Below are 18534 nucleotides of genomic sequence, written 5' to 3' on the forward strand. Positions count from 1 at the left end.
CAAAAATACACGATACAAAACGAAATCGGGATGAAATCAAAATTCGAATTCGTTTTCGTGTCGTGTTCGTGTCAAGTATAAAAAACATGATGTCGTGTTTACAAACCCACACGAAATTGACACGATTGAGCATGTGTTTGTCGTGTTTATCATGTTTTTCGTTTTTATTGTGTTATATATGATTAAATATGAATTAAATAAAATAATAGCTATGTAATATTATCTTTGACGTGTCGTGTTGTTGTTTTTTAATTGGTTCGTTTTCGTATTAGTGAAAAAAAACATGACATCGTGTCGTGTCGTGTTCATGTTACAAAAAACTTTGTCGTATCGTTTCGTGTCAGACAAAATCACGACATGACGGCCCGATTTGACAGGCCTAATTACGGCTACCAAAACATCAACCTTCACAATCGTATGTTCACTAAACTTTGTCCTACATTTAAATCACAACCAAGATCATAAAAACATGAACCATTCCAAAACAACATATACAAGTTGACTTTTAGGTCAAACTATCTACCTTTTAGATCTAAACTAGGGAAGATTCCCGCTTTGCGGGATTGGATATGTCATAGGAATACACAAAAGGAGAACATTTTGTCTTATCTTGTAGTCACTCGTTTTTTTACCTATACAAATTATACCGGTGAAGTTTAAGACACAAAGCATGATCTAACTATAAGTATAGTTGTTCCAAACCCAATGGTAAATCGGGAATAATTTTGGGTTGTATTTGATTAATATACAAATCTTATCTAAATGGATGACAAATGCAGAGCAGCATAATGATGGTCTCCACCAAGCATTTACACAACTTTGTATTGATTTCCATACTCGTATTTTTAGTAACTGCCATGATAGGAACCTAGAAGAAAAGCCAAAGAATTGTTTAGTTTTTCATGATTATCAAAATTAAAATGTATCTCGCGAATTTTATTTGTATCAATAAAACTATCCAACATTAAATAGTCTAAGTTTTCAGAATCAACAATCCCTTCCTTCAAAGGTTTTCGCTGAAATAAAATGTGAAAATTAGACCAGTCTTGGCCCATTTACAAAAAAAACGGGTCAATTATGGTTCAAATGGTTCAAATGGTTCAAATGAGAGAATACAGATTAAAAAGATTACCTTTGATTTGCAATTTGCAAAGGTTAGGAGCACTTTTCAGTAGACTCCAATTGCATGTAATATTTCAGCATCATCAAATTTTCCCTCATCATTACTATGCTATTAAAGGAAATACATAATAATAATAATAATTATTATTATTATTATTATCATTATTATTATTATTATTATTATCTCTTTTTCATCAGAAAATCGTGATTTAACATGTTTAAAAAATGAATAACAGTTAAATCAGTCATTGAAAATATTGCATTGAAGAAAACAAAAAGAAATAATGTAAGCTTATTTATTATGTTTACATTTTCAACCTTCTCTGAGACCAATATTTTATCAATTTTCCTTATTTGATGTTGTATTTCCATTCTAATCAATAATAGAAAAGTAAATGTTAGCTTTTAATCAATGAGAAACTATATATAGAATAATTATTTAAAAAAACAAAGTAAATTTAATAAAAGTACCCCTGAAATCAATCACTTCTTTGATGTGGCTGCAACTGTTTCATAAAGGGACAGACTTGGTGGGCATGATGAATTCTCAAATATTTGAATACTATAGCTCAAACTCAAGTCAAATAATCCTGTGTTGGAATGAAAAAAAAATTAGTTATGCTCACAAGAAAACTCAAATCAATAGTATCACAAGCACAAACTTAGACTCATGGTTGAACATGATCATATGTACTTTATTCCCTGTTACAGTTAACTTTTACAAATTTGGTTTTGAAATATCGACTTTTTTGTAATTTTTAACTGTCATAGGGACCATTTATGTAATTTTTTCCTACAACAGGGACCATGTCTAGAATGAAGAAATGCAATTTTTTGTATTGCATTTTATGATGATTTTTTATACATAAAACCTAAAGAGGTACCTTAATAACATAAAAAAGTGTGAAGTAACGGTGGGAACATTTCTGGTATTTTAAAGGTAAATGCTGAAAAATAGTAACATACTTTAACCCAATTCCCATTTTAGGCAATGTACTTACTGCAAGTTAAAGATACAATATACTTTTGTAACACACTTTGCTAAAAAAATCTATTACGATAGTTCACCATCAAAGTATAATACATTAAAACGATCAGAATAGAAAAACATTAGCAATTAAATTAAAACATGTTGCTATTGTGTGTAATAAGGTGCATTCCTATACATACCTTGAACACATGAAATCAATGTTAGACAGATGTTAATGAAATCAGGAAATCTATTTATTTTTCTTACCAAAAATCAGTGCAAGGATGTTGTTTTTCTCTTTAGGAAAAAGGCATGAACCGGGTTAGAACCGAACAGCTGTTGACTGAGTTGACTTGAAACGAACCGATTCTAATTTGGACATATAAGAAGCTTTTGTAGATATTTACTTTAGAATTAGTGGTCCTTCAACTTAAAGAAAACACATTAATATTTAGAGGTTTGTGTTTTAAAGTCAGGCAAGAAAAGTGTAGGACATTGAAGCTAAAAATCAAAGAAGCAAATGAAAAAATCAATAACCCTTACCTGATAGGAAAACAAAAGTTGTTGCTTTCTCGGGTGACTATTCCTCCATCATGTCCACTGTCTAACAGCATTTAAGCTGAAAATCAAACATGAATTTGTAGTCTTCAGGCTGATCTGTATAAAAAGAGTAGGGAAACATGAAGCTTTCATCCTCTCAGAAGTCAATCAAGATAAAGAAAAAAGGCTTACCTTCTGTTTCAACAGGGAAATCTTTATGTAATTTCTGGCTAATATTTTTTCTACAAAGAATCGTTGAAAGTCAGTAACTGAAAAGACGTTACACAAATTTAACCATTGAGATGACAATCGCGGTCCGATGCAAACCTTCCTTTGAATCGATTAACCCCAAAGCTGAAATCGTAGGGCACACAATTCCAGCCGACTCCAAAAAACAGAAACATAAATTGATTTTTTTTAAAAAGGCTATTGAATAATTGTGGGTTCAAATTACCTGGGTTGAAGGATACACAATCTTGAACAACGAAACGCACATAATCCTGACGGGAAGACAGATCCGCCGGAAGGAGAGTCGTTTCACAGCGGCTAAAGAGAAGATGCGTATAATTCATATGTTGGACGGTTGGAAGGCCGATGAAGTATATCTGTATCTGTGAATATTCGATTGGCATTGGCTAACAGTGGCGGTGGTAGGGTGGGTTTTGTGAGGAGATAACAGATGAAAAAATAGGGTGATGGCCGGTGAAGCGCCTCTTTGAAAAGGATCAAGAGATGGACTGGAAGAGGGAGAAACAGAGGGTTCCCGTGATGAGGACTGTGAGGTGAGAGGTGGAAAGAACCTTCCATTGTCGATCAACCATTCATGCCCACTCAAGTCTCCGTGTTGGAGGCCACCGGGGCGAAATAGCTGGCGATGAGGGGTGGCCAGCGGCGATGCAGGTGGTGGGTGATAGCAGTAGATCAGGCGGTGGAGGAAGCAGAAAAAGATAACAAATGGAGAAGAAAACAATCAATCGGGGGTGAAATCGATCGATGGGCGGGCGGTGGGATATCGAGTTAAGAGCCGATGGTGATCGATCCAATTCTTATTGGGTAATAGATTGGTGTGGAACACGTGTATAGTTGGCTTCAGCAAGACGTGTTAGCAGACATTTTCACCATAAAAAAACCGAAAATAAATTTAAAAATTGTTAATAAAAATTGTCTAAAAGAAAATAGAAAAAAGAAAAAGAAAAAACAACCAATAAGAAACATTTACTGTTTATCATGTACTTTAGAATTAATATATATATAAAATTTGATGACTTTTGTCATACAATCATTTTAAATTTAAAAGGAGTACCATACTTTTGTCATAACATAAATAAATTCAATGTACTTTTCAAACCAAACAAGATTATGAGAAGAATAGATTTCTTATCAACCAATCGCATGATGCATTTCTGATTTCTTGAAATCGCATGTAATAATTTTATTCATGCATGTCAACTATAAATAGAATAAACGTATTAACGAAATAAGTTCTTTGATTCCTTCGTTTTTTTAGTTTTCTTCTTAAACTTTTCTTTTAGTATATAGTATATACTGTTATTTATAATTTACTTTAATTTCAATTCCTTTGAAAATAAATAGTAAACAATCAATTCACAAAAAGTGATTGATTGATATTAATAAAAACTATTTATACGTATTTTAAAATTACTTATGAAACAACAAAATAATTTTTTTTAAAGAGGACATTTAACAAATACACTCAAATTATCAACCATACACACGACATAGATCAAATCCTTCGAAATCCAAATTTTTATAGGTCCAAATGCTTTGAAGGTGTGTTCAGATTGTAGCATTATATATATATATATATATATATATATATATATATATATATATATATATATATATATATATATATATATATATATATATATATATATATATATATATATATATATACTAGCCGTTACCCGCGCAAAGCGGCGAAGGCGAATAGTTTTTTTTCCGGCACTTAGTTTCTGAACAATGATTAGTATCAATTCAACGATTAGTTTGTTTTAGTAAACATACAATATAAAAATAAGACACAATGTATTCACAAATATCACAAACTGCACTGCAACAGGAGGTGAATAGTTTTCTTTTGGAAACAATCGGAGGATAGCTATTTCATCGTTAGTCGACCCATTCCAGTCTCGCCCCCTTTGAAAATTAGGTATATCCCCGGTCAGTCCCCAACTCATCCCCAAGGCTACGATATATAACTACTAAGTTATAGCACATAAGGTTTTATTTTATCTTGATTTTTATAAGCAACCAAACACTATATGATATTTTTCATTAAGATCTTTGTTTGACTTTTGGGTTAAAAAATGGAAGTAATTCTTTTGGGTAACAAATAAAAATAGGTTGGCATTTTAGGTTAATATTGAAATCTATAATTATTGACAAACATTATGAATGAAATTGGATTAGCCAATTCTTATTTTGGTTTTTCAGTTAATCACTATATGACAAAAATTAATATGTTTCTTTCATTAACTCTCTTGTATATTTGGATAAATGAGAGTTAGGATTTTTGTGCAATTCTTATATATTAGATTGAGTAGGAAAAGAAAACTCAATTATAAAAATATTCTAAACGTTTTATATTATATCTAATAAGGATATATGTTTTATCCAAGTATTGATTTTATTTTTTTCCAAATAAATATGTCCAAATTATAGATGGGAACAACTTGGAATGTTGCTTAGTTTCACATGACATAATTTCTCTCAAATGCCCTCGTAGCCATAAGAACAAACCAATTACCCATTTTACCCTTTGATTAATTACTTAACTATAAAACCATTTCAAAGAAGTTTTGAGAGTGGGCTCGATGCGTTCTAAAATAAAAGTGTAAAAATATATTGATAAGTTTATCAAGATTTGTAAAAAGATTCAAAAAATGACATTTACTTAACATTTATTAAAATTATTTCTTAAAACAAATATAAAAATGCTAAAACATCATTTAACTTAAAAAATTATTTATTTGATTAAATGACCCTCTTGAATTGACGATTTCATCAAATTTGTATTCCTTACCACAAACTTATCATTTCATCAAAAAAATATGTAATTCTTTCAAATTTATGCACATATATTTTGTTTGGTACCATGACAACACTAATCACTTGACGACCTACGGTTTCACAAAAAAATATAAAAATATATAAACCTTTCAACTAACATTCAAATCCAAATTAGATTTAATAATAAATAATAAATACAAAATCAATAAAAATGTCATGAAATTTGTTGGAATATCTTCCTAGACAACTAATAGAGTTTGAGATATTTTGCAATATATTTTTTTTCCCATGTTTTTTCAATCTTGAGTCACGTTTTGACATCCATAAAACAAAGTAAAGCCATTATATGCACATTGACTTCTAATGAATTAAATAAGCATCAAATTTCATTGCAAAATGGAAGTAAGATGCTATATTAAACAATATAGTACTTTTTTTTGAAAAAAAAAAAACAAATACTAAGATATATAAATCAAAGTAAGACGCTATATTATATAATAAAATGAAAGAACATTGCTATTTTTTGCATTTAGCTCAATGAAGGACTAAATGCAAAAAATAGCAATGTGTTTTCACCTTTTTGTTTAATAAAGCATCTTAGTTTGATTTCTATTTCGTGATTTTTTTTTTATAAAATTTACTTTAAAGGGGTTGGATGCAAAAATATCAATGAACTTCATTTTATTGTTTAGTATAGCAAGTTACTTTAAAAGGGTAAGAAATAACAATATACTTTTATTGCAAAACAAAGTAAGCTTGCTATAATTTTATTTTTATTAAAGTTGCTTTAAATGAGATAAGTGCAAAAATACATTATCAATTCTTGCATTTAGCCCATTCAAAATACCCGATGAATTGGAAATTTATAAAAGAAAGTGATTCAATTAGTTGGGTACAGATTAACAAACCCAAAGTTCTCAAATACTTAGTTGTAAGTTGTTTATGAGATGAAGGCGTTGCATCAAACAAAAAAGAGAGTAAGACCATTTATTTTTTTTAGAGCTATATTAAAAGTTAAATCCAAGCGTTTGAGATTTTCATGAAACAGGATAAATAAAACTAAAATCATATAAGAAACAATCACCAAAAATGTTTCAAAATGTATAATAATTGGAAGTTTTCTACCTATTTCCAGATGCAAATTCCCACATTACAAAATCATACAACCATGTAGTTGTCTCAGACATGTAGTTGCCCTGCAACATAAAAAAAACATATCTCATTTTCAAACCATTCAAGCTTAAAAGTTCCAGATCTCATGAATGTTTAAGCAGATACCACATTACCCTTCATATATCGACTTACAAGGTCTAAAGCTTCTGAAGCCATGTTTGCAAGACTTGGTTCACTCATGAATTTTCGAATTGTATGGAAATGATATGTACCATTAAACCTACAAAAAGAAAAAATAATTTTATGGATCTAAAAAATTCATCAGTCTTTTAAAACAAATCATCACAGTCAAAAGAAAAGGAACTATCCCCATCATTTTAGGAAACCCATGAAACTGATCCCTTACCGGTTGGTGTTTGTTGTGAAAAATTTGACCACACAATCTGTAGCACCTAGTTCTTGGTACGTGTTCTTTTTATTAAATCTTTAAATATTTTGCATTTGGTCTTGGACTCGGCGAGTTGAAGGACCAACTCGCCGAGTAAAAGCGGGATGAGGCGCGGAGTTTAAGTTGTGGACTTGGCGAGTAGACCCTGTTTGGACAAAAACCCTAATCTGAGGGTTTGCACCTTATTTAAACACCTTAACTCAGCCTTAGTCCCATTTGCTCCCAGAAGACCCCCATAGCAAACCCTAGCCGTTATTGAAGCAATCTAAGGCTTTTGGAGTGATTTTGGTGCTTTTGTGATCCAAGGAAGGAAGGAAAATCTTGAAGGATCAAGAGGAGGCTAGAAGGATTCGATTTTGAGCATCATTTGCAGACTTCAGAAGGTATAAAGTCTATACCTTGCTTGCTCTTTTGATAGATCCCATTTTGTGGAGTTTTAGGGCTTTTCTAAGCCATTTTGGTCACCAACCAAGATTGCAAGCATGGTTTGAGGTTGATTTTTCGGATCTAGGTCCTTAGAGGGGTTACAAGGTAGAAAGGAGTGGCATTTGCACTCAAAGAAGGCCCCATGCATTGTGAGAGCTTGTTTTAGGACCTTTTGAGCTTAAAGTCCCATGCAAGCACGTAAAGGTTGTAACTTTACATGCTAGATCGATTGTAGAGGCATGGATCTACCTTTTGATCAAGGGTTGTACATCAGAAATCGAAGATTCAGTGAGTGAATGTGACCAACTCGATGAGACCGTTCTTGGACTCGGCGAGTCCAAGATTCTGTCCCATATCAGTTGAGGGTCATAAGGACCCAGTTGAGTGTGGAAAGGTTTTAAGGGGGTCCCAAGGTGTGACCCAACGTTCTGGACTAAGCCATTGTTCTGGAAATTCATGGGACTCGGCGAGTGCATGAACAAACTCGGCGAGTCCAAGGCAATCTTCTTAAGGATGAAGATGAACTCGACGAGTTGTTCATATAACTCGGCGAGTCAAGGACAGGATCTGTGTATCAGTTGATGATAAACTCGATGAGTTGCTCATACAACTTGGCGAGTCGGATGAGGATTCAGTCAATGTCATTTAGAAGGAAAACTCGTCGAGTCATCGCCTAACTCGACGAGTAGAAACGGGTATGAGGTCTAATGGAAGGATAGGGACTCGGCGAGTTGGCGAGCCAACTCGGCGAGTTAGTTCAACTAGAAGTTGACTTTGACTTTGACTTGGTTAGGGGTAAAATGGTCATTTTACCCTAAGAGTATATGTCAGTTTCTGACTAAGTGTTTTGTGGGAATTTTAGTTTGAGGATTTCCGGAGCAGCAGCAGTCAGAGGATTCCCACACAGTTCAGCAGCTACTACGAGGTGAGTTACCTTCCAGTAGCGGTGGGTCTACGGCCACAATGTCGGTCCACCAGTAGGAGTTGTATGATTAGATGATTATCTCTGTGATATTCATCTAGGGTTGCTACTACCTGCAATATGTTTATGTGCCAGTATGATATGATGTTATGTGCTAGTGACAGTAGTGGAGATAATCCCCAGATTACCGGTCGATAGGCCGGAAGGGGCAGTCATGCCCAGCCATGCTAGATAGATTATGTGATATGTGTTATGTGGTGGTAGTAGGGGTGAAATAGTCCCCAGCATCCGGTCGAGAGGACCGAAGGGGGAGACCAGCACCCAGATATGCTAGTCAGTATCCGGTCGAGAGGACGGAAGGGGAGACCAGCACCTAGATATGCTAGTCAGTATCCGGTCGAGAGGACCGAATGGGAGGCCAGCACCCACATATGCTAGTCAGTATCCGGTCGAGAGGACCGAAGGGGTAGTTCGGGCACCCAGATATGCCTGACAATATATGTATGGTATGTGGTACAGTGGGGGAACTCACTAAGCTTCGTGCTTACGGTTTTCAGTTGTTGTTTCAGGTACCTCTTCAATCAAGGGGAAGGAGCTGGTGCGGTAACGGCGCATCACACACATGCTCTTTGTTTTCCGCACTATGAGATATTTTGGGATTTGTACTCTGACATTATTATGTTTTACGTTTTGGTTTGCAGTCACGGGACATGTTTTATTAAATGATATAATCGTATGATATTTTGTTACAAACGCTTTGCAAATCACTTAATTAAAAATGAAATTTGTGGCCCGTATTTTGGGACGTTACAAGTTGGTATCAGAGCCCTGGTTTGAGGGGTTCGGACACACCTTCGGGGGTGTTTGGACTCAAATCAAGGGATTAAAGGATTTCGAAAAGGAAAAATTTTTCTAAAAGCTTAAGTAAAGAGTTTTAAGAAGGAACAAAGTCTGTGATGTGCGCGACCGGCCAAGCTCAAGTAATTATTCCCCAAAGTACCCATACAATGTTATACTATGTTTATCAGATTCAGTAGAATAGCATGCTAGAATAGGAATAAGCATCTAGGAATGATGCCTTATGTGCCTGCTTTATGTGCTTCAGCTTATGAGAATTGCATGCTGGTATTGAGTAGACAGTAGTAGGATAGCCTATTTAGGTTATGTCTGGTAGTATGAGCTTAGCATTATGTGCTAGTTCAGCTTCTCATTATGAGGACAGACTTGCTTGAGTAGTTTTCCTGCGTCCAAATGCTGCTTGCTTTGTGCTTTGTGGGACTCTGATTGATGGGAGTTAGTCATTAGGTGAATACTTCACAATACATGTGATCAGGGTTGAATAATCTTAGAGTGTTGGATTTGGCCCTATTGCGCAGCTCTTGTTTGAGTTTAACCATTGTAGGGACGAGTATGTTACTCGAAGAATTATCTGAGCCTCATCACATGTGATGGTATTCAGGTAATGGCTAATTGGCATTACAAGGAGGCCTTCAACAGCTAAGGACCGGTTTGGGTGGAGTCAGAGATTTTCCCTAGGGCAAGCCTAGAATGGGAATAGCAGAGGATTAGCAGTTGTGAAGGGATCTGGTGGAGTCAAAGTTGTCCTTAAAGAAGGTACTGATTGATGTGGAAGGTAGTATGGGCCCGTACTACTGAAAGCAGAGGATCCGTACCCGAATTAAGGAGGACTGAGGCAAGACCAGGGAACTTGTAATAGATGTGATCCCTTTAGAAGTATCAGTATCACTACTGGTTGCCTGTATGTATTGCAGAATGGTGGTACTACGTCAGAGGCCAGCAGTTGGCATTTATGGAGAGGGATCGGGTTCGGGATCAGGATCCGAGCTAGTAGATGAGAGGCAACACGAGTTCATCGCGTCGGAGATCACCAGAGGATATCCTTAAGTCGACCCCCATCATTTTCGGGTCGATCAAGGAAAGGATAGTTGAGTTGATGGAGGACCGGCTCAAGGCGTTCAGCAGTGACATGGCATCTAGCCAGTCAGGATCTCACACACTGTCCTTTAAGGACATCAGGAGCAGTGGTGCGCCGGATTTCCATGGGGCAATTGAACGAATTGCTGCCAGACGATGGATTGCGGACATTGAGTTCGCACAGCTAACCAGCTTCTGCCCCGAGGGGTCAAAGGTGAGATATGCAGCAGGGTGTTTGAGAGACAGAGCTACAGACTGGTGGGAGTCTGTCGGTGACTCATTGGGAGCCTCGGCTATTGAGGCTATGTCATGGTCAGATTTTGTGACCCGGTTCCGAGCAGAGTTTGCGCCAGCAGTAGAGCTTCAGCTGGCCAGAGAGTTTTTGGACATGAGACAGACTATGGAGACTTTGGCGGAGATCACCGCCAAGTTCCGAGAGAGGGTATTGCTGGTGCCCCAGTATGCGGGATATGAGGATATAAGGAGGACCCGCTATCATGACATGCTGCGAGCCGACAATCAGGAGCATGTTAGTTTTTCAGCTTGCCCTACCTTGGAGTCCGTGATTGCCAGGGAGAGAGAGAGAGAGAGGGAGATCGATCTGGAGCATGTCCGGAAGAGGAAAGTAGAGGAGGGGCAGTCGATTGGGGCTTCGGGGAAGAAGCCCAAGGCACCAGATGCGGGGCAGAAAGGCCAACAGGGGCGAGGCCGCTGCAGGAAATGTGGCAAGACGCACAAGGGAGCGTGCAAGTTGGGATCGTCAGGCTGCTATAAGTGCGGCAAGTCAAGGCACTTCAGCAAGGATTATACCGCCCCTGCACCTGTGATACAGATGCCTGAGTTGCTATGTTTCCATTGCAACCAGAGGGGCCACAAGAAGGCTAACTGCCCCCAGTGATAGCAGCAGCGCTAGTGAAGGCGCTAGCTCCAGCAACCGTGCGGATCACTGATAGCCGGCAAGGCAAGGCAGAGGCTCCAGTGGCGAGGAGCCGAGCATTCCAGTTGACTACCCAGGAGGCACGCACTGCACACGATGTGGTGACGTGTATGACTTTTATTTTATTATGTTATGATATGTTGCTATGATTTTGATATGTTTTGTATGTGCTCTGTTTAGGATCGTTCCATGTGAACGGTATCCCAGTTTAGGTATTGTTTGATTCGGGTGCTACCCAATCGTTTGTTTCTCTTGCGCTCAGCAAGAGATTTTCCGAGTCTTCAGGCATGTTGGATTGCCCTCTAGATGTAGAGATTGCAGATGACCGTTCGGTGTGAGCATCGACGATGTTCCGAGATTGTGTGCTGAGATTATTCGAGGAGCGTTATCTGGTGGACCTGGTTCCTACTCCTTTGCGGGGGAACAAGGTTATCATCGGTATAGTTTGGTTAAGCCCCAATGGGGCAGTGATTGACTGTGCACAGCAGTTGGTGCAGATCATGACCCCAAGTGGGGGAGAGCTGGTGATTCAGGGCGAGAGGCCACAACAAGGACCAACCTTATGTTCAGCAGCGAGAGCTAGGTGTTACCTCCAGCAGGGTTGTGCAGGTTATGTCGCGTATGTTATGGATAGCCGGGAGGTAGGTAGGGCGACGGTGGGCGAGGTGCCCGTAGTACGAGAGTTCGCAGACGTATTCCCCGAGGAGCTACCTGGGATACCTCCGGAGCGCCAGGTGGAGTTCAGGATCGACCTAGTTCCTGGTGCGGCTCCGATAGCCAAGGCACCCTATCGGTTGGCTCCTCCCGAGATGCAGGAGTTGTCTACGCAACTGCAGGAGCTGCTAGAAAAGGGATTTATTAGGCCAAGTAGTTCGCCTTGGGGAGCCCCGATCTGTTTGTGAAGAAGAAGGACGGGTCGCATCGTATGTGTATAGACTATAGGGAGCTGAATATGGTAATGGTGAAGAACCGTTACCCACTCCCGAGGATTGATGACCTCTTTGACCAGCTACAGGGAGCATCTTGGTTCTACAAGATTGATCTGCGTTCAGGATATCATCAGATGAGGGTCAGAGAGGAGGATATGCAGAAGACTGCGTTTCGGACGTGCTATGGCCACTACGAGTTTGTGGTGATGCCCTTCGGGCTCACTAATGCTCCTACCGCGTTCATGGACCTCATGAACCGTATGTGTAGACCGATGTTAGACCGGTCTGTGATAGTGTTTATTGATGATATCTTGGTTTATTCCAAGACGCAGGAGGAGCACGAGGAGCACCTACGGGAGGTGCTGGAGACTTTGAGGAGGGAGAGCTTGTATGCCAAGTTCTCCAAATGTGAGTTTTGGTTGCGCGAGGTGCAGTTTCTTGGGCACCTTGTCAAGCAGAACGGGATTTCGGTAGACCCGGCCAAGTTGGAGGCCGTGATGAGATGGGAGGTTCCGAAGTCTCCATCTGAGATTCGGAGTTTCCTGGGATTAGCGGGCTATTATTGGAGATTCATCCAGGATTTCTCCAAGATAGTCGTACCTTTGACCAGGCTAACAAGGAAGGTCGTGGTCTTTCGTTGGGAGCCTGAGCAGCAAGTAGTGTTCGAGACACTGAGATAGAGATTGTGCGAGGCGCCAATCTTAGCCCTGCCAGAGGGCATGGAGAATTTTGTTGTGTACTGTGATGCGTCCATCTCAAGTTTGGACACAATATTGATGCAGAGAGGGCATGTCATCGCCTACACGTTGAGGCAGCTGAAGCCTCACGAGGCGAACTACCCGACGCATGACTTGGAGCTGGGGGCTATTGTGTTCGCCCTCAAGATTTGGCGTCATTACCTCTTTGGGGTTCGTTGTACCATTTACACCGACCATAAGAGTTTGAGGTACCTCATGGATCAGCCGAATCTAAACATGAGGCAGCGTCGGTGGATGGACATGGTAAAGGATTACGATTGCGAGAACCTTTATCACCCGGGTAAGGCCAATGTGGTGGCCGATGCGCTTAGCCGCAAGGCGGCGCCGATCAGGGATATCTGCATGCGGATGACAGTGGTGACTCCGCTATTGGAGCGGATCCGGGAGGCCCAGCAGGAGGCCATGAAGGAGGAACACCGGAAGAGTGAGCGCATAGTGGGTCAGGTTTCCTCCTTCGACTATGATAGCAGGGGATTATTGACATTACACCGTAGGGTGTGGGTGCCATACCTCGGAGGCGTGCGCCAGATGTTGATGAAGGAGGCGCACAAATCCCGATTCTCCATTTATCCCGGGGCGACAAAGATGTATAGGGATCTTCGTCTGGACTATTGGTGGCCCTGCATGAAGCGGGATGTGGCATGGTATGTGGAGCGGTGGTTAACCTGCAGGAAGGTCAAGGCCGAGCATCAGAGACCACACGGAAAGATGCAGTCGTTGGATATCTTGTTGTGGAAATGGGAGGATATTACGATGGATTTTATCACGAAGCTTCCCAGGACTGCACGAGGAGTGGATTCGATATGGGTCATCGTGGATTGATTAACCAAGAGCGCCCAGTTTATCTCAATTCAGGAGAGCATCTCGGCCGAGAAGTTGGCCGACATCTATATCAGGGAGATAGTGGCGCGGAACGGGGTGCCAATGTCAGTGATTTCAGACAGGGATGTGCATTTTACTTCCAGGTTTTGGAAGAAGTTTCACGATGAGTTGGGTACTCGTCTTCATTTCAGCACCGCCTTTCACCCACAGACGGATGGCCAGAGCGAGCGGACCATCCAGACTCTGGAGGACATGCTGCGGGCATGTATTTTAGACTTTGGAGGTAGCTGGGATACTTACCTTCTGTTGGTAGAGTTCTCGTATAATAATAGCTATCATGCGAGCATCGACCGTCCTCCCTTCGAGATGTTGTATGGAAGGAGGTGCAGGACCCCGATATGTTGGGGTGAAGTTGGCCAGAGGGTAATGGGGAGCACCGAAGTGGTGCTCAAGACGACCGAGAGGATTCAGCAGGTTCGGAGCAGGCTTCAGACTGCACAGAGTCGGCAGAAAAGTTATGCCGACAAGTGCCGTTCAGACTTGGAATTCCAAGTCGGAGATATGGTTCTCCTGAAGGTGTCGCCTTGGAAAGGCGTCATTCGATTCATGAAGCGGGGCAAGTTGGGCCCAAGGTATATTGGACCGTTCAGGGTTATAGCCCGGGTGGGCAATGTGGCTTATAGGCTGGATTTTCCAGACAAACTCAGTTAGATACACAACACTTTCCATGTTTCTCAGCTACGAAAGTGTCTGGTGGACGACTCAGCAGTGGTACCCTTGGAGGACATTAAGGTTCATGACAGCCTAAATTACATCGAGCGGCCTATAGCGATCCTTGACCAGAAGTTGAAGGATCTGAGGAACAAAAGAGTAGAACTCGTGAAGGTGCAATGGCAGCACCGGAAGGGGTCGGAATGGACTTGGGAGTCGGTGGATGAGATGATGGAGCACTACCCGGAGCTGTTTCAGGATCGAGCAGCAGACTTCGAGGACGAAGTCTAAAATAAGTGGGGGAGATTTGTAGCACCTGGTTCTTGATATGTGTTCTTTTTATTAAATCTTTAAATATTTTGCATTTGGTCTTGGACTCGGCGAGTTAAAGGACCAACTCGTTGAGTAGAAGCGGGATCAGGCGCGGAGTTTAAGTTGTGGACTCGGCGAGTAGACCCTGATTGGACAAAAACCCTAACCCAAGGGTTTGCACCTTATTTAAACACCTTAACTCCGCCTCCTTAGTCCCATTTTCTACCAGAAGACCCCCATAGCAGACCCTAGCCGTTATTAAAGCAATCTAAGGCTTTTGGAGTGATTTTGATGCTTTTGTGATCCAAGGAAGGAACGAAAAGCTTAAACGATCAAGAGGAGTCTAGAAGGATTCGGTTTTGAGCATCATTTGCAGACTTCAGAAGGTATAAAGTCTATACCTTGCTTGCTCTTTTCATAGGTCCCATTTTTTGGAGTTTTAGGGCTTTTCTAAGCCATTTTGGTCACCAACCATGATTGCAAGCATGGTTTGCGGTTGATGTTTCGGATCTAGGTCCTTAGAGGGGTTACAAGGCAGAAAGGAGTGGCTTTTGCACTCAAAGAAGGCCTCATGTATTGTGAGAGCTTGTTTTAGGACCTTTTGAGCTTAAAGTCCCATGCAAGCATGTAAAGGTTGTAACTTTATGTGCTAGATCGATTGTAGAGGCATAGATCTACCTTTTGATCAAGGGTTGTACATTAGAAATCGAAGATTCAGTGAATGTGACCAACTCGACGAGTCCGTTCATGGACTCGGCGAGTCTAAGATTCTGTCCCATATCAGTTAAGGTTTATAAGGACCCAGTTGAGTGTGGAAAGGTTTTAAGGGGGTCCCAAGGGGTGACCCACCGTTCTGGACTAAGCCATTGTTCTGGAAATTCATGGGACTCGACGAGTGCATGAACAGACTCGGCGAGTCCAATGCAATCTTCTTAAGGATGAAGATGAACTCGATGAGTTGTTCATACAACTCGGCGAGTCAAGGACAGGATCTGTGTATCAGTTGATGATGAACTCGACGACTTGTTCATACAACTCGGCGAGTCAGATGAGGATTCAGTCGATGTCATTTAGAAGGAAAACTCGTCGAGTCATCGCCTAACTCAACGAGTAGAGATGGGTATGAGGTTTAATGGAAGGATAGGGACTCGGCAAGTTGGCGAGCCAACTCGGCGATTCATGTCAACTAGAAGTTGACTTTGACTTTGACTTCGTCAGGGGTAAAATGGTCATTTTACCCTAATAGTAGATGTCAGTTTCTGACTAAGTGTTTTGTGGGAATTTTAGCCGGAGGATTTCCGGAGCAGCAACAGTTAGAGGATTCCCACACAGTTCAGCAGCTACTACGAGGTTAGTTACCTTCCAGTAGCGGTGGGTCTACGGCCACAATGTCGGTCCACCAGTAGGAGTTGTATGATTAGATGATTATCTCTGTGATATTCATCTAGGGTTGCTACTACCTGCGATATGTTTATGTGCTAGTATGATATGATGTTAGGTGCTAGTGACAGTAGGGGAGATAGTCCCCTGATTACCGGTCGATAGGGCCGAAGGGATAGTCATGCCCAACCATGCTAGATAGATTACGTGATATGTGTTATGTGGTAGTAGTAGGGGTCAAATAGTCCCCAGCATCTGGTCGAGAGGACCGAAGGGGGAGACCAGCACCCAGATATGCTAGTCAGTATCCGGTCGAGAGGACCGAAGGGGTAGGTCGGGCACCCAGATGTGTCTGACAATATATGTATGTTATGTAGTTGTATGGTATGTGGTACAGTGGGGGAACTCACTAAGCTTCGTGCTTACGATTTTTAGTTGTTGTTTCAGGTACCTCTTCAGTCAAGGGGATGGAGCTGGCGCGGTAGCGGCGCATCACAAACACGCTCTTTGTTTTCCGCACTATGAGATATTCTGGGATTTGTACTCTGACATTATTATGTTTTACGGTTTGGTTTGCAATCACGGGACATGTTTTATTAAATGATATAATCGTATGATATTTTGTTACAAACGTTTTGCAAATCACTTAACTAAAAATGAAATTTTTGGCCCGTATTTTGGGACGTTACACAATCAACCATAGGATTTGGATAGAAAAAGAGGAGACGAAGAAAGTTGTTCTTGCTGGAAACCCCAAAATTAGACCAAGCCATGTTCATTGAAAATCCCTAAAATCGTTTTTCTTTTGGTTCATTAGATAAGCGACAGACAGGTAGTGAGTGAAAATGACAAAATCACATACGATCAGATCCAAAAACTAAAATTGGTTAACAATAAGTAAAGTAACCATCAGATACACACAAAGTTGGAAATTATTAGCAAAAAGTACCTCATTGGTTTTAAAACCAGTACCAAGAAATCATGGTCAACTGGTGGGAGAGAACAAGGGTTCGCCTTTTCCTTCAAGCTCGAGAATAGAGATGAAAAGGAAATCTGGTTGCAATATCTTCAATAGAAGAGATGAAAAGTAAATTTAGTTGTAATTTCTTCAATATAAGAGATGAAAAAGAAGTTTTTTTACCATAGATTTGAAAAGAGAATGGAGGTGGTACGGTGGTTCTTCCAAAGACATAGATCGAGTGAGATAGAGAGGATTTATGGTATGCTTCATTTTGCCCTAAAGAAAAAATAAAAAATCGGTAAATAAATAGACATGGTGAATCAAACGCAAAAATGACTTCTTCTTGATCACAGTGGAGGTTTAGGCGATAATCATGTACATGCTACAATCACTGATGCAGAGGAGGCCGACATGAATCCCAGATTCTAGAATTGAGAGTATAGATTCGGGATTTTCGAGTTCATCATCTGAGAGAGAGAGAGAGAGGGGGAGAGAGAGAGAGAGAGAGAGAGAGAGAGAGAGAGCATCGATAAATTGGAGGATGTAAATACTAATTTGTAGAAGAAGGACGTCCGAGATAATGGGATGATGAAGGGATTTTTCAAATTCCTAATTTACTTTCCTCAGATTATGTAGGGGAATTTGTAGAAAAATAGAAGATTAAGGAAATTTCAAAATATTCAAAACGTGTTTTAAGAGACAAATTCAGCAAGTCGGCCTTTTAATCCCTTGAATCCCACATTTGTTGTTGATTTTTTATTTTGTCGACCAGTTATAGAAAGATAAGAATTCAAAGATAAGATTTGTGTATTAAATACTTGTACTTACTGTTTAATCTTTTGGACGTCTTAAATTTATTTTTAGAAATAGTAAGGTTTGTATTATATATATATATATATATATAGTGGTGATCAGTGGGTATTGAATTGGGTGGTTTCTACTTTCTAGTTTGGCTCTTGGTAGCTGGGATATGCTGGTGATCGACTAGTTTTGAGCCAAATTCTTTTGCCTTTGTTGTATGTTGACCACGTATTTCTACCTCTGCTGTTCCTCCGTGTTGAACAGTAAAGTTGTGAAAATACCCATTAGGGTTCTTTATACTCCATTGCTTTAAATAGTACGCGATATTTACTTAAAGGACTCACAACTACACAATGTATAAATGCCTACACTAAATAAATATAAACAAACTCACACTCCTCCTCAGTTGAAGTA

The 18534-nt window shown here is 40.0% G+C and overlaps 1 long non-coding RNA gene across 1 annotated transcript; it reads right to left on the bottom strand.

The window, feature by feature from the left end:
• Positions 1 to 520: 520 nt before the first annotated feature.
• LOC111883303 (uncharacterized) lies at positions 521 to 3826 on the bottom strand. Its single transcript, XR_002847403.2, has 6 exons — positions 3087 to 3826; positions 2825 to 2874; positions 2636 to 2749; positions 2360 to 2521; positions 1594 to 1712; positions 521 to 868 (listed from the first exon to the last, which is right to left on the bottom strand). It is a non-coding gene; the product is annotated as an uncharacterized LOC111883303 (long non-coding RNA).
• Between the last annotated feature and the right edge of the window lie 14708 nt (positions 3827 to 18534).

Source organism: Lactuca sativa, chromosome 5 (genome assembly GCF_002870075.4).
Source record: "Lactuca sativa cultivar Salinas chromosome 5, Lsat_Salinas_v11, whole genome shotgun sequence".
Lineage (NCBI taxonomy): Eukaryota > Viridiplantae > Streptophyta > Magnoliopsida > Asterales > Asteraceae > Lactuca > Lactuca sativa.